Source organism: Medicago sativa, chromosome 8 (assembly GCF_051527215.1).
Source record: "Medicago sativa cultivar Bolivia chromosome 8, Bolivia_mono, whole genome shotgun sequence".
NCBI classification, from domain to species: Eukaryota; Viridiplantae; Streptophyta; class Magnoliopsida; order Fabales; family Fabaceae; genus Medicago; species Medicago sativa.
In genome coordinates this window covers 57,188,598-57,207,108 of record NC_140756.1, presented here as the reverse complement: position 1 = coordinate 57,207,108, position 18,511 = coordinate 57,188,598, and the positions used below count along the sequence as shown (strand labels likewise).

The 18,511-nt window shown below is 31.7% G+C and overlaps 1 pseudogene across 1 annotated transcript; it reads right to left on the bottom strand.

Moving 5' to 3' along the window:
* Positions 1-131: 131 nt before the first annotated feature.
* LOC146899820 (SPX domain-containing protein 4 pseudogene) lies at positions 132-3,375 on the bottom strand (annotated as a pseudogene). Its single transcript, XR_015023217.1, has 3 exons — positions 3,349-3,375; positions 1,636-1,801; positions 132-725 (listed from the first exon to the last, which is right to left on the bottom strand). The product of XR_015023217.1 is annotated as an SPX domain-containing protein 4 pseudogene (transcript).
* Positions 3,376-18,511: the final 15,136 nt, after the last annotated feature.

Here is an 18,511-nt window from a genome sequence, read left to right as displayed (position 1 = left end):
CAGAACCCCACCACAGCAAATTTAATTACGTCGGAGCAGAAACCCATAATCACAATACGACGCTGGAATAATCATAGAAAAGTATACAAGCGAAGAGGGAAAAAGACAATGTTCAATTACTACTTTCAAAGTTAGATGCTAAAAGAAAATACATCTCATTATTTACGTGTAATTTACTCTTTACTCAGACAGAGAGATAATATTTCATTTAGTTTCAACTAACAAGGCTAAAAACAGTTTAACCCTAAAAGTAAAAGAGTTAGTCATTGTCCTCTTTACCGCTGTCTTCCTCACTTTGCACGGTATCCGGAGAACTTTCCGCCGAGTTTTCAGCAGTTACAGCACCAGTACCATCTTTGTCTTGGTTGCTAAAGAGAGAAGAAAATGAAAATGGATTGCTGGTGGAGCTCGCTTTTTGAAGACCCTTTATGGCTCTCATTGCAGCAAGAGTGCTTCGATACAAATGCACAGTTTCCTCTCCAAGAGTTGACGATGTCTCTAGTACAGTATTCAAACCGGTGGTCTAGACTCGTGTTCTGGATGAGTTGATTGAATTACTTCTTCTTGTAGGGGAAAGAGTAGCTCAAGATTTTCCTCACAATCATGAACTAGCCTAGTCAGAGGCTCAGTAGTGAAAAAAGGTTGTCGAAGAACAATTTTTGTAAAAGGTAGTTGCAACAACCCGCCGATTCTTTTATCATACTTTTTCAGAATTTTAATTAGTCCTGTTGAAGGGGAAATATGTTAACGTCGTCAAAATCGACAATTATCTGACTGAAACCTCATCACACATATACAATATATATTCAAATATGTGAATCATATAATCTGAATGACAAAATATCAAGAAACTTTACAAAAATTACACTCTTACATTAAAGTAGCAACTTCCACATAGTCATACTCTAAAGCATCCGACAGTGCACGACCAGGGCCGTCTTAACAAATTCATAGGCCCCGTTTTAGTTTTATAAGGGATGCAAAAAAAATTAAATTATGGGCCCCAAAAAAAATACATAAGTCATTTAAAAAAAAAAATTAAAAATTACACTTTGTACACTTGACCTCTCACTCACCGAAAGCTACCCGTGCCACAGAAGCACGCTGAGCAGATTGATATTATTTGCTTTTAATAGATATATAACCATTATTTAGTGTCTTAAATATTTAAAAAAATATTTTGGGCCCCAAAAAAATGGAGGCCCGGTGCCGTAGCCCAGCCTCGATGGACTATGGGCCGGCCCTGTGCACGACACTGACATGCAGATAAAGGTGATGTTTAAGAGAAGGACTTTGCTATATAATACGAAAGAATTGTGCAAGAATGGCAAGGAACATGTGGAACAATCTTAAACAAATTGATTGTGATTCAGTAGGTATTTGGCGGAATACATGGGGTAGTGGGCATTAAATCAATGGGTGGGATTTATTCTTGTGTTTCTTCGCTGCATACTTTCTTGCAAATTAGCATTTTCCTTAAGACAATATAAGTGATTGAATGTAACCACATGTAACGGTGTTCGGCATGGCACTAGCACACACATGTTAGACACTGACTATACCTTCAATATGAAGTGTCGACACTACATATGTCATACTTCGATCAAGCCGATACATGTAAAGTAGATGTTGTACCTTCAAAGTTTAAGAAACTGCAGTTTTTTAGGAGCACCATCTCTCCATGGATGATAACCAAGTCCTTCCTGATGACCATCATTTCTTTACTAAATTCACAATCAGAAGTGTACTTTTCACAATGGCTGCTTTTTTCTTTAAGACGCTCAATTCTCTCTTTCAGCTCCTATTCCAAGTTTCAGATAGATATCAGGAAGGGAACAGAACTCTGTGTTGTCAACAAACAACATTATACTTGAAAGATATTCTCCAGAAATTAATCAAAAATATTTTATATTGATCTTTCACAGGTAGGAAAAGCATATATCAAATTCATTAGAGCCATTCCTGAAAATCATTTATCAAATTATGTGTTTGGTGAGCTATGCCGTTGCAGATTCTGTATCCTACGTTAGTAGTGAGAGAAAAATTCACTAAACGAGAGAAGTTTATATATAGGTTGCAGAAAGACCGTTGAAGAATATAGTATAATTGAAGTTACAACTAATTGAATAACATAAGTTTTAGATATCTAACATATTAGAAGAATGACATTTATTGAACCTTTCAACTTAAACCATTAAAAGCTATTGTACCAGTTTGTAAGAAACCAAGCTCATTCAAACCAGATTATTCTGTATAATTGCTGAAGAAGGCATAAAAAACCGATATAGTATCTGTAGGCGTGTTACCAGGCAAAACTCCCAAACAAATTGAGGTTTTAAATTAATCTAGTCAAAAACAGGAGAAAATAAAGAAAAAACATGTGTTTTTTTCTTTTTTGTATCTATATGTCTAAACTTGATCAAGCCAAGATTTTTTTTTTATCAAAACCCAATAGCTAACTCAAATTTCTAGTAGCAATGACACATTTTGATCAAAACTAAAAAGAAGAGCTCAGTAATCACTACCAAACTATTGGTAACTTTTCATATATTCAGGACCTAGTTTCCCTGCAATAGACGGCTCATAGTCTCATGTGGTCTAATCTTAATTAGACGACTCATAGTCCAACTTCTCAAAAGGTTCCACTACACGAAGTCGGAGGATCGTCTGATAGACTGATATCAAACAGTTCAATTCCGCAACAGTGTGATTGTTGACTCAATCAATCCATTTTCCTTCTGTTGTATATTTGTCGTTGCATATTGAAAATGGTATATAACAGAAGATAAGATTCGAAAAGTAACAAATTGAGTTCATATGACAAACAATATCAATGTAAACCAATTTTATACTAACATCCAACGAGGGTCCATTGTTTTGTCAAGTCATCTCACAATTATGATTATATTTTGAAGTTGATTGATAAAGTGCCAAAATAGTGAATTTTTATTGGATGTTAGGGTAAAACCAGTGTACACTAATACTCTAATCGTGTCCTTTAACTGTATATATTTCTGTTTCAAAACAAAATATGATGTTCCAAAACCGGAAACTAGACACGACACTGACACGTCTACACCACGACACCTATAGTAGTTTAAGAAAATGACATAATTGAATGTAATCACTTCGTAAAAAAATAGGGTTCGATCAAGATAAGAGCTTTGCGAAATATCCAATTGAGCAAACAAACACAAGTTTCTAAATTTCTAATTACCAATTACATAATTCAATAGAAACAAACAAAATAAAAAAAAGGTTTTAAAAAAAACCTGAAATTGGATTACAAACTCTTCCTCTTTGTCAAGGTAGAAAGCATTGAAGTTTTCAAGCTCTTGGATAACAAACTCTTCCTTTAACTGTGGTTGTTGTCATTGTTGTTGTCATGAGTAAGTGATGTTTGAGGAGTTTCTTCAATGGTGGTGAGTTGTCAATTCCATTTCATTGTTTGTTCTGAATCACTACCTCATATCCAAACCCATTTTCTAGAAACCCTATTTCCCTTTCATTCCAATCACAATACCCAGAGTCATTGAACTATTCTATTCGATGAAAAACGAAGGCTTTATCAGCCTTCCCAATTAACAATAGGTCTCCCAATTAACTTAGATAAAAAGAAACACGAAGAAGCATTGAAAACAACTCCAATGATAAATGTCGGCATAAAAAGTACCTTGAACAATACCCAATGATAAACTGCACTGGATTCTCATTGATCCCTGCACAAACCCACCAAAAAAATTCAACAAAAAACCTAAAAAGATTTAAGTTTTATATGAAAATTTGAAAAGAGGCAAAAGGGGGGGAAGTACTTGAGAGTGCGAAGATCGGAGAGGGTACGAACTTTCCTTTCCCATACTAAACCCCACCCAGAAGTACACTTAAGCCTTTTGTTTACTATGGCTTTTAATTTTTGTGTAAAAAAATTATATTTTCTAATAAGAGGATATTAAGAGTTTGCTTAGTAACAAAGTAACAAAATAGTGGATAAATAAATGATAAACTGAATTATAACGAATGAACTTATATAACAAATAACTTACAATATCAAGAGCGAGAATTTCTTCAAAAAAAAAATATCAAGAGCGAGAATGACATAAGTTGCTTGTCCAAGTGGATGCTCATGAAAACGTGTCTACCACTCTCAAAGATTGGAGAGATGAGAAAGATGTCAGTGCTCTTGTTGTTGAGAAGAAAAGGAAATGAGATGTTAGTTGTTAGAAACTCCTCTCAACATACTATTGGGATTCATAGCCATAAAAAGTTAGTGACCTCCATATATGTGCGGAGAAATTTCACTGCTACTCGTGTTGCGATTTCGATACCGGTTCATAGTACCACTTGTTCATTAAATGAATCCATGTAAGCTATTTTTGAAGAACCTTAATGTTATAAATGAATCTTTTGCAACAAAACTTGCAAGAAGCAAGAGATTCGAATAATTAAAAAGACACAAATTTGTTGATTCCCTCGAGACACAGAAATCTTTGGACCGGTCTTGGATTTACATAAGAGGCTTTTTGTTATTCATCACTACCAAAATCACTTAGGATTAAAGGCCAATTTGTTTTTGTTTTTTCTTTTTTAATTTATAGTGTTTCATCTTTTTGCTATAAATTTTGTAAAAGAGAATGTTTTTTAAAGAACCCTCAAATAAGAAATCAATTTAAATAGTTTTTTATATAAAAAAATCATTTTAAGTATTTTATCATTTTTTTATTATTTTTATGGATAATAAAATTTTAAAGAACCCCTAAACTATTCAAAATCATTCTTGAGAGATATCTTTTTCAAAAATATATAATTTTTTATTATGTTAAAGAAGGAAGACCATTTTACATCGTCATGTAGCGGAATATGAATAAATCTCTATTTTATGCAATATGTGATAACGATTTTTACAAGCGTACAAAATCGTGTAAGTAGTAAAGTTAAAACGGTAAACCGAGTGTCGAACTCAAAGACTGCATTATACTGTCGAAATTAGGGATGTCAATGAGTATTCATGGGTACAGATAATATGATATATGTCCCTGCCCCGTTGAATAAATATGATACACATGTCTGATCCGTACCTGCGTGGGTACCCACTATACGGGTAACCCGTGGGTATTGAAGTATTCACGGGTACCCTTAGTTTTTTGAATTTATTTATTTTTTTGTATAAAGAACTTTTTTTAATTAACAAAAAACTTCTATTTTTAAACATCATAATTCATTCAAATTTTATAAATCATACCTAATCTATACAAAATTCATGATTCTTACATGATTCATACAAATTCTTGAAGTAAAATAAAAGCATAAAAACATTCAAATTTCATATGCATTCCAATCTTCAATAACTTCATTTGACTTCCCAATTACTGAAATAAAAGCATATAAATCTCCAAATAATTAAACCATCATACAGGGTTTTTGCTAATATAACTCATCCTAACAACGAAAAAATTAGCTACTCATAATATTTGTCAAAAGCTAAAAACTAATTGATAACTACACATAAAATTACACTGAAATGAGGATCAAAGTCAGCTAAATCCCCCGCCAATTGGTTTTCCAAAAGCCACAACCGTAATTTGTGTTTCTCATAATGACTTTTCTCTCTCGGTTCCAACCTTTTCGTCTTCTTTTGTGTTCGCTTAGAGCAGCTACAACGCTATGTTCTACATATTTAAGGACACCTAAGAAATGTTCTTGTTATTTTTTAGCATTGGAGAACATCCACATGTCATCTAAGGTGGAGAACGGTTGCACCACAAGAACATGTTCTACGGAACAAAAAGATGCCCTTTCGTAGGTACAACTGAACATAAAAGCCAAAAACAAATGCAAAGAAAAGCCCCATATATATTATTATTATTATTATTATTATAGATAGATAGATAGATAGAATTTTGACATTTTTTAGATTAAAATATATACCTAAGTACTTTAATTTAAAAATATTAAAATAAATAAAAATATGTGTGGTCAATTGTAAGTCCCTATAATGTAAGTTAAGAAGTTCTTTGTATTGGAGTAAAAATAGAAGAATGTTCTTAATACATATATAGCATCTTTGGACCCCACAAAAATGCTTCAAGTAGCATCGTAGATGCTCTTAGAACCCACTATCCGTTCCACCAAGTTAATATTTTTTTAACAAGCCAAAATGAAATTATATACCAATAATAATAGTAGCTCCCAAGCACAAGGTGTGCCTAGAAGACCACTACAACAATAGAACAAGATTCAAAATCTAAACAAAGATCTGAAAATGAACACAAGGTGGTTAGTCAATGCCTAAACAAGCCAAAGGACTTGACCACCACATCTGAGTACCAAAAACAAATATGGCTTTTTAGCCGTCAGCCACGCTAAGGACAAATCCACCAACACAGATAAAAAATTGAAAGAAAAAAATTAATTAATTGAACGTAGTCACAAGTGTGAGACACCAACCGACACAACCATGTCAATCATGTAACCCTTTTTATTTTCCTCCAATCATGTGCTCTAATTCCTTCATGTCAAGGTTATTTGATATGGTGGGACCACCTGAATAAAATGAGATGCTTTATAACCTTTCATGTGGTGCCACGTTGGATCTAATATGAGGTGAGGAACCTTGGTTGTATTTTAACATGTGGGACCACATCAGGCTGATCGAATTCACCAAAAGCACTGTAGATTTTTTTTTTTTTTTTTTTGAACGAAGCACTGTAGAAAATTTGTTATGCACTTTTCTAAACATGTATTATAGAGACAGGTTTATCCCTACTTTGGCTTGTGCCTTTTGGTTTTATATGTATAAGTTCGCTCAAACAGCGCAATTCATTAATCTAAATTAAGAGAACAAAAACTCCAAGAATTCGTCAAAAAATTAATAACAAGACCTTGAATAGCATGTTCATCATCAATGCAAGTTCTGGATTCCACTATTAAATCTTTCCTTGACCCAAAGACCACCGCAAAAATCAAAATCCATGTGAGAAGATACATAGATCATATATTAATAATAGTTTTGCTTGTATTTCAAGAAGTGGAATTTTGTTTATCTAATTGAACGTATAATTCATCATGTTCTTGGCAACAAGTACCAAAGCAAATTGATTGAAATAATTGATGCAAGGTTAGTATAATTTATAACATCAAAGTACTTGATTTCCTTCATTTCATAACTATTTTCCTATTCCAAGGCATATTAGCATATACACCCTCTGGTCACAAATATAAATTGTTTTAGATTCATTCAATAAATGATGTATGTGGTATTTATTGTAGACAACATACATCATTTATTAAATGTATCTAAAACATGAACTTTTGCTTATATTTGTGACCGGAGGGTGTACTCTGAAACAAAATATCAGGAAAAAACAAATACATGTACTTGTTGTAAAGAAGAAAATATTATTCCAATAAAAATTAGAATATGTTATATTTACGTGAGTGTCCTTTTGGTATTGTGTCACCATCAAGTATGATATTGTTTGGAATTTATATTGATAGTTTATTTATGTTTAATGTGGTCATTGGATCATAAAGAAGAAATGGTGTTTTGTAATTTTCAGTTTTATATACCGTTCTTTGTATGTGTTTCTTAGCTTATTACTCTTTTTTTTTTTTGACACATAGCTTATTACTCTTAAGTACAAAATTGTCCTTCTTCATAAGCTGGCAACGTACTATGTGGATTTGGTGGTCCCTATGGCTGATAAAACTGCTTGGCAGATGGTGGAAAAAAACAAGTCATTTGCAGTACCAAATGAAAAGGTACATACATATATGTAGATATATATGCATGTCTTTCTTTGTTTAGTTAACTCTATTTTACATTATATACTCCTATCTACTAGAAAAATATGAAATTTGTGTCTGATTCTGATGCTAAGCATTACGTACATTTAAAATTGGTGGTCATATTCATCTATAGTTTGTGACAGAACCAAGTACTTGGAATATAGGGCGGTCTGATTCTGAACTACGCATTACTACATTCGCCACCCTACTTGTGCATGGCTGTCACGAATTTTTCATGCACGAGTTTCGAACAACAAATTGCTAGTCCTTTCATTATTCAAAAGAAATTTTGTCATTCCTTCTTTTCTTTTCTTTTTAAATAAAACAATTTGCTATAACTTGATACATTAAGAAGCTGTAACTATTCAACAAAAACAAAGTTGTAACTTATTTTGTAATATAAATAAATAAAAATTATGTTTTATTTATAAAGAAGTAAAATTAAAAATAATGTTAATAGCACATTTTTTCAACACACATATTTTTATTAGTTAAAATTCATATGAATGCCACTAAATTTATTTTAATCCTATATAATTTAGTAGAATCCATTTGAATTACAACAAATGAAAAAGGGATGTGTGTTGAAAAAAGTGTGTTAGAGAGTGTATAGCTAGCAATTTTCAAAAAATAAAGATTAAATTGAATAAAAATAAATTAAGGGTTAAATATATTTTTAAACACCTTGTCATTCCGCGCACGCCAAATTACCCAAATCGTCGCATGCCACACTAGCCAAAAGCCTTTACGCAACGCCTTACCCCTCGCCTCCCCCATCCAACAATCCACATGATGAGCAAACAAATTCTGCGGAACAATGAAATTTCCGCCCAGCCATAACAGCACCTTACTCCACACATACCACGCCAACGGACAATGTAAAAGAAGGTGAGTAGACGTTTCCAAAACTCCCTTGCACCAAACACGATCCTTTGAGACATTAGGATCAATAATATTCTGAATGGCAAGATTCGTTTTTGTAGGGATTCGGTCCCAAAGAGCCTTCCACGAAAACGCCACCACCTTAGACGGAGTCGGACTCTTCCAAATCCTGCCGAACACTCTCTCCTCTCCACCCCACAAATATTGAATCTTTGATATTGCAAAAAAAAAAAAAAAAAAGACAAATGCAATTAACGTGATAGCAATTGTAATCTTGATGCAACTGCAAAAGTTCAAAATTCTTTAAGTCTTTAAGTTGAGGCCACAATTGTTATGCCGCAATTTAAAAGATCTAGATTGTGCACCCTAAAAAAATATGTTTACACGTAGTAAATTATCACAACCATTAATTTTAGATCAGACAAATCAAATTACAAAATATTAAAATTAACTTTAAATGATCTCAACCGTTAATTTGAGATCATATTATGATATTAAAATATGTTTGGCGTAGTAATTGCACCAAATCCAAATTTAAACCTATGATTGCACTAAATTATACAAATCTTTTTACTATATCGTAAAAATAATGTTCAAATATGAAGTGCCCATTTGTTAGTGGTAGTATATACTCCTATATATTTTTTGAAGTCACCACCAAAGTAACTGTCCTCGGTAAATTTACCAAAGTTACACGTCTCACATGTTATAGTTTATCGTTTTGTGAATTTTAAGTCTTTTAACCTAATATGGAACTTGTAAATTTTGAACTCTTAAAATATTTTAAAATTGGAAAATGCTAACAAGTGCCCTAAGTGCATTGTTTAAGCATCTAAAAGTAGCAATTTTTGCATTGAAAATTGTACGGTTATGACTTTAAAAAGTGTTTGACTTGTATTTTCAAGACATAGTTTCTTTTTTTGGGTTCCTTAAACAATGCCCTTAGGGCAGTTGTTAGCAAGACCTTTTAAAATTTATGTATATAAGGACTTAAACGCTCACAAAATCATTCTAATTGAGACTTGTATAACTTTTGAATATTCTAGAAACACAACACTTTCTCCTATGTAACTTTCTTCTAGCCACAAATTGAAACAAATATTAATAATTAATGGATGAATATCAAGTATGAGTGATACATATTTTTATTTAATTTAATGTGAGACATTTCACAGTTTTTTTTAGAGAAAGATAGAGAGAACATGGACACTAATTAATATTGATAAAAACTACCTTCAAAAAAAAAATATTGATAAAAACTAGTATATTATATGTAAGGGAGGAGGCCGGGGGTTTTGAGGGGTTCAACCGAACCCATGAATTTAAAAATATAAATACACATTTATATACCTTGTATTTTGAACTTTATGATTTTATATTATTTTTATCATTGGCTTGGTACATTGGAGTATGCTCATACTTAAAGTCTCAAGTTTGATTCTTCTCCGATGCCAATTTAGGTGGACTAGTTTAACTTCTTTAAAAATAAATAATATCTATATCAAATATTATTTCCAACATTTATTGGTAATTTACGTAATTTTTTTAAAAAAAAGGTTTTAACGGGGCTAAGTCTAGTGACTAAATCAATGTTCGAATACCGACAGGAGAGATACCCATATTTAGTGTTTGAAACACATCGGATCTATACATAATAATCCATCCGATCCTTATTATAAGAAGAAAAAAAAAAACATCAAAATCAATACAATCATTAATTGTTTTAACTTTTTAAATATTTTTACAAATATGCCCTAATAGAAAGTTGTGAAACATGGGCTTTGGCCCTCTTTTGTACCAAAAAAAAAAAAAAAAAGTTGTGAAACATTAAATACACTCCTTGATGTTAAATTGACAACCATTACATGAGGGGTGGAAAAGTCTTTTAAGTAATAACTACACCTTAAAATTTGTGACATTTTCTTATAAATAGGACCAAATTTTTTTTTGAATATTTTCTTTTATTTTCTGATTATGACTACTATTTTCTATTCTCTTCTTGCTTGTTTGCTCTGGGATATTTAATTATGAAATGTTCATATTTCACCTCTACTTTTCATATTCATTCATGTTGCACCTCTATTTAATTATGAAATGTTTCACCTCTACTTTTCCTTTGGATTTAGGGTTAACAACATATATGATTTCTTATACCTTGGTAAACCCCTTCATTCTGTATAGGTGTCACACAGGTTCACAACCATCTTTGTGTCTTCCCAGTGGCGGATCTTGAAATATTTTCTTGGGGGTGCCAGAATTGTATGAAATATATATTAAACTGTTTGATGGAAACATCATAATGGTTAACTGGTCCAGTGGTTTATTTTGCTTGATTGCAGAGCAAGGAGAGCAAGGGTGCGGGTTCGAATCAAGCGGGTTCGAATCAAGGGTGTGGGTTCGAATCCGCGTAAGAGCTTTTTTTTGAACAAAATAGAAAAAAAATAAAGAAAAAAATAAAGAAAGAGATGGAAGGGTCGGACACGCGACCCCCGTAAGAAAAACAAACTACATATCCGCTGCACCGACTAAGAACTAGTGTTTAGATTATGCCTAATCTAATATATATAGAAAACTTGGGGGTACCATGGCACCTGCCTGTCCCAAGGAAGATCCGCCCCTGTGTCTTCCCACTTTTGCATTTAAGGTATCGTTCAAACTCACCTTAAGTGTACCTTAATTTGATGCTGATAGAATGGTGACAATCTTTTGTGTCTGCATTTTCCTCTTGCAATATGCAAAATACGTAAATAATTAAACCTTTAAGTGTGTGAATCAATTATTTTTTGTTGATCTATACACTTTTGAAGTGTTAGCATATGATTGCTCCCAGGAGTCAGACTCATAATGGATGAAAGATAAACGATAGAATGATGTTTGAAATAGTTTATATTGTGTGTCCGTATGATTTTATTTATTTATACCTTGAGATAGTTCAATTAGTTTGTATTACTCATAAGGAAGGAATGGAAATAATGCAATGGAACAACAAAACCTATCAATTCTTTCTTAGCCATGCTCTGGTACATGCGTCCTATGCAGCTTATAGACATTGAAAAAGTAATAAATCAGTGTCGTGGCTTGCAATACATGGAGAATGAGAAATGATAGAACTACTTTTTTGAAAATTTTGATTTTTTTAAATATTTTTTTATTCAAAAAAAATATTTTTTTATTTTTATAATAATTAAAAAAAAATTACACACGTGTCGTCCACGTCAGCATTGATATGGTCAAAACAAAACTGCAAAAGAGGCCGTACTTAGGGGCTGGATTGTGTTTTATTTTGTAAGGAGACCAAAATCGCAACTTCCTGATATTAAAGGGTCAAAACTGCTATTAAGCATTAATTTTATTTTTTTTGTCGATAACACATAGTATGCCTTGCTTTTTCGATAGTTTATCTGGTATATTTTTTTAGTCAATATTCATTCTCATCATGGAGAAAAAGTAATGGGGAAACGTAATCCCTACATGAAATAGGTTTCTGATTTCTTAAAAAAATGAAATAAGTCTTTGATAATTATTAAAAAGAGACAATTATTTCTAACAAAAATTTAAAAAATTGATTATTATATCCTTGAAAATAATTAAAAGAGATAATTTGGTCTCACATCTAAACATTTTAATTAGAATGAGATTGGGACTACATTGTCCTTGTTAATTTTTAAGAGATTAAAATGTGCTTTTATATTTTTCTGGGAGATTAAAAGAAGAGATTGAGTTCTTTCCCCTAGATTAAAAGCACAAATTTTAACAGAAGATAAGAATTAACAACACTTTGCCCAAAAAATAAATAAACATTTATTTTACCAAGTGATTGAGTTTTAGTGGTTATAAGTTCTATAATATGACAAATCGTTTGACAAAATCTGAATTCATTTTTTTTAATGAAACAATCTTTAATCAGCTTTATCTACCTCCTGTCAAATTCTGGATTACCAGATCCTCCTATCTTTGGGAACCAAAAAGTTAAAAAAAAAAAACTTATTTTTATAAATTTTAAAGACAAAAAATTGAATGGAACCAAGTTTAAAAGATGCACACTTTTATAAGAAATAAAACATATTTAACATTGTCTTGCTTAGTCACGAAGAGAGAATATCAAATTTTACACGGTTTTTTTATGAGGTGCGATAAACTTATATGTTTTGCATTATATATGCAGCATGGAGGCTTGACTAATGATGGTCTTTGTTAAATTGGGCAACACGGTAATTAAAAATGTGAGATGGATGCTATTAGGGAATGTAGGAGAAACTGATGCAGAGCTTTTGAAGTTTTCAAAGGGTTGTCGTTGTCTTAAGAAACTTGAAAGGAGAGGTTGTTTTTTTAGTGAGTATGCACTTGTTACTGCTTTTAAGTGCATCTCTATCTAAACTTGATTTTTTTGGCAATGACTCATCCCATTTGGAACATTGAGTTGATTACTTATCCGCATGTTGTCGTCAATAATAATGTGGATGAGCCTTAGGTTCATATTCTTGGATATTACTCTCTTGTCCACTTGAGATCATATTTTGCATATATTGTTGTACCATTGAACCATGTTATCAATTTGTTGTAGCCATAGGTGGCCCTAAGGGTGTGTTCGAGGTGCAACCACACATGACTTCACTTTTCCATGGGCACCAAATATTTAACGTAGTGTGTGTGAGTGTGTGTAGTGTAACATCTTGGGTTTTTTATCCAAGACATTACGTTTATTTCTTTCTTTTAGAAAATTAAGACTATTTTTTTTTTCAATAATAATTCCTAACAGAAACTTAAGCTAAATTTCTTAAGGGTAATTTAATTAAAATTCTTAAAATGAACAACTTTAAAAATTATTAAATATTACAATCTAATCAAAAATCCAACTTTGTCCCCTGTACGTGCCATAAGCAAAACATCAAGCACACATCATCTCTTCTTTGATATCTAAAATATCGGTTGTAAGGGTTGGTCTTCAACACCCATGAAATAAAATCAATAATAAATTAAGACATCAAATAAGAATATACAATCATCATCTAGGAATCATGTTAAAACATTTATTTTTACTTTAAAATACTTATCATTCAAAATGTTTGGTCAAGGCAAACACAAGACCCAATGTTTTTAAAGAAGAAACAAGACTCGATGTAAATGCATATGCATGAAATGCCACTAGACCATGATCCGAATATCACCCCAATTGGCATAATGATTTTAATTGCGCCCATTTGGCAAAATAACAACGAATCGACACAACTACATGCCATGCAATGCATATTATGCACTCTTTCATATATATATATATATATATATATATATATATATATATATATATATATATATATATATTTCTTTTGACTCTTAAAACCTCATAAAATTAATAAACTTACACATAACCTCTAAATCACGTACACGCATCAACATTTCTCAATTCACAAATAAACAATCATCAATATTAACACATTCATCAAATCACATACTTTAACAAAATTGCAATTCACCAATACTTATATTTATCCACCGCAAAAATTAAAAGAAAAAACATAATAAATCTCCTCGAATCAAAAAACATATCAATTTCAATATCATAACATATTATTTTCATCTAAATCATGGTCAAGACAAGAACGCTTACCTTATCCTTCATAGCAAAATATCTCGATCCACACACGTCGATCGTTGCTCCACTGAATTTATTCCTCAAAACTACTGCTACCATGTGTACATAATCTCTCTCACCATTTTTATGTTTATTTCACATAACCACTACTACACCATATTTTAGCTTTCCCTCTCGTCGTTTCTCGGGTTCCTATTTTTTGAATGGAATGAAAGGAATGGGAGAGAAAGGACAATCGAATAGTCCTTATCTCAAGGCTTATACTAGGTTGCGTATATGAATGAGATGGAAGTGTTAACAAGGAAATGGTAGTTTCGGTTGTTGATAAAAGGGTGGCTTTGTTTTTGTGAGTTTAGAAAACTTGGTTAAGAGATTTTCATAAGATGCAGTTGCACTGCCATTGAGTATTTAAAGTACGAGAAGTATATAGAAAAAAATGGAAAAGATCGTGAGCAAAATGAGCTTATAGGTAACGGTTTACTTGACTTAATCTCCAACTATTTTTCTAATGACTTAGGCGAGATATATATATATATGTGTGTGTGTGTTTATATATAAAATGGATATATGCATGAATTGGATAATTGATCTCACTGTGCGTTAATATCATATGTCCTTGGTAAAATTAAGTAAAAAAAAATATTAATGTCTACTAAAATTCTTGTGCATTGAAATTAGAAGACTAAATGAATTGAATGTTAAATTGATTGGAAGTGGAATAGATATTGAAAAGAAATTAACCTCTGCCTGCACGGGTTTTGCAGAGCTTCATATATAACTATGAAAATGACTATATTATTACTTCTAAAATTATATTCAGTATTATGTTATCAAACTACCTCAAAAAGCAACAAAAACAAAAGATGAACTGCAATAAAAAAAAAAAAACAAATCAAAAGAACAAATATATACAAAAGTCTGCCCCAAAAAATTGGTCCTAACCGCAAATGTTGTTAAATCTATAAAAATGAAAAGAAAAAGAAACTGCTTTGTGGTAATCGTAAGAAAAAATAATAATGAAAAGGAACTGCTATGTTGTAACCGATAGAAAAAAAATAATAAAAAGGAAATGTTATGTGGTAATTGAAAGAAAAAAAAATAATGAAAAGGAACCGCTATAAAAAAAAAAAAAAGAATTGCAATGACGTTAGTGACTTAAAAAAATGAACTTTTAATGTGCAACCTAATTCAATTCCTCGCATACCTTATTTTTCTTAAAAATTATTTAGGCCCGTCAAAAAGGGTGTGGTTATGGTTATTAGGTTCAATTGCATGTTGTGAGAAATGATTTAGGGATTGTGAGAATGAAAGAAATAGGACCCAATATTTGTGTTGAATACATAACATTGAAGAACTCACATGTCATCAAAATCATCAGTGCCCTGGTGGTAAGAGTTGTGAATTGGAAGCATGAGATACCTGGTTTGATCTCCAACATGAATTTTTTTCTTAAAAGAAGGGGAAAAGTAGGGTTTAGAAAAAAGTAGGGTTTAGGGTAGGAGACTTAGTAGGATTTATTTCAATGCCCTGGTGGCAAGAGTTGTGAATTGGAAGTAAAAGATACCTGGTTCGATCCCCAACATGAATTTTTTTCTTAAGAGAAGGGGAAAAAATAGGGTTTAGAATAAGGATAGGTATGAATTTAATTTAATGTCACATACAATTGTTTTATCCATAGACACTATCATTTTTCATCAATTAATCCACAATAATTTCCTTAAAAACTTCTTTTATTTATACCAATCCATGTTATCATTATTCCAAACTATTAATTCACTCTCATTATATTTTTATTCCTATGTATAAATAATAACAATTAACCTTTTTTTTAAAAGGAATTAACCTTACTTACTATTAATTAAAACTTTTGTAGTAATATATAAACCATTATTACTTTAAATCGATAGGCTAAATAATCAACAACAAAAATATGATTATCCGATTAAGTCACACGGAAATTACCAATCAAAGCAGATGATAAGATGAATATTAAAAAAAATAAACTAAAGATCTTATTAATTACAAATAGAGTGTGTGTGGTGTAGTGTTTGCAGACGCACGTGCGTCCGAGCGAGCATGTGTGTGTTACGTATACAAATTTTAGGGCATTTACTTCACGTTTTGCGCACGTCACTCAAAATTGCAGTGACGACCTTGCTAATGCAAAATGTACTAATCCATCGTCTCCAATTGCATTCGTTGACTGTCCATGAGAAAAATAATAATGGTTCATTATAAATATTCAAAATGTACTAATGGTTATTCAAAATATATGTTTTTACCCTTCCAAATTATCCCTATCATTGTAGTTTATTATTTTTACGGTTTCATGTTTTCTTGTCCAACCAAAGATTCAAATCAATATATGTACGATTAATTTGATAAAATTAACTTGATAAAATTCTAGAATCTTACCTTGAGGATTTCTAAGTTGGGGCATCTTCGGATATTTTAGGTTCAGCGATATCCACCATATTGTGGATTTTGAACATGTATAATCACACACATGTAGTTTCTATGCATTCTCTCAAGTCTCTACAAAGAAATCCAAATTTTTAAATTAACCTAAAAGTGAAATATCAGCATTCTTACCAATTTGTCTTAACACATTTTTTCATCCAATATTGTTTAGAATATATTCCATTTGAGTTACAAATAGTTGTAATAATATAGCAGTTTCAAATTGAATGTATTAATTACTTATTACTTATTGCTTTCTTGATTTCAATAGTTTGTTAATAGTTTGTAACTTCACTTCAATAGTTTGTCAACAGTTAATTTCATGATTTTTTTAAATTCTTTGTAATTTCTTATTTCAACTTTGCCATCTCTGTTCTGTGCAATTGGGTTTCGTCGTCTGGTTTCGACGTCGTTCGCAGTTCTTCAGCTCTCATACTTCACTTTTCAATGTAAAATTTATTCACTAAAACTCAAGGTACGAAAACACTTTGTTATTCATTTGAAGCTTTGGTTATTGTTTTTGTTGTGTAGCTGTATCCATGATTTGAGATTTGCTTTGGTTATTTAAACCCTTCTCTTGCCTTGTCTTACTCTTAGTAGCTTAGACAAGCCTTTAGGTTCACCATTCTATTTTTCATAGATTTTTTTGGTGGCTGAATCTGTTATGTGCTCTATGTTTGTGATTGAATCACTTTGATGTTTGAGGAAAAATAACAAGGAATAGAAATTGAGAAGGATAATTAACTTAAATGGCTTTGAATAAATCACTACTAGCTCATTATGCATAAAGGAACTAAATCATGTTTGAATTATATAAAGACATATAATCTCAAAGTTTCATTTGACAATCATAATATAGGATAGGCAACGCAATAATTGGCAATTGATCCCCTTTAATTAATCAGGCAATGATACATCAGCATTGTTGTGTGGTGTAGTGTTTGCAGACGCGCGTGCGTGCGAGCATGCATGTATGTTACGTATAAAAAATTTAGGGCACTTACTTCACGTTTTACACAGGACACTCAAAATTGCAGTGACACCTTGCTAATCTAGGACCTCGTTTGTCTTAAAATTGAATGTTAGATTTAAAGCAAATGTGGAAACAAATTTACCCACTATGTTGAAATAATTTTATGTGCTTTTATTGTTATGTCTCAGTTACATTTTTTTTATGTTATTCTGCAAATAATTGTATGCTCATGATATTCGAGCTCTTGATAGCAATGTGATAACTCAGTTAGTCCTACGTGGGAAACAATGTATTTTTCTTCATCATCATCATCATCATCATCATCATCGTCATCACCCACTTTCGATTCTTAGCTTTTTTAGCTTCTTACAATATTGAGCAAGTGCTACTAATCCATCGTCTCCAATTGCATTCCTTAATTGTCCAAGAGGGAAATATTATTAGTTCATTATAAATATTCAAATGGACTCATGCTCATTCAAAATAAATGTTTTCCTCTTCCAAATTATACATATCATTGATAAAATTATAGAATCTTACCTCGAGGATTTCCAAGTCGGGGTATCTTTGAATTAAAGTACAATAACCCGCCTTATCCAACTTTGCATGGCTAAGATCCAACTTTATCAGTTTGGCTGCATTAGGGAGCACAAATTCTTCGCTTAAAATATCTTTCAAACTCAATCGACTTAAGTTTGCTGGTAATGATACAACAAGATAATTCTCTGGATCTTCATCATAGGGACCTCCACCAAATTTTTCTAGAGAAGATGCATATCCAAAAAAATTCTTAAGTGTCCTGAATGTTGATTCCCACC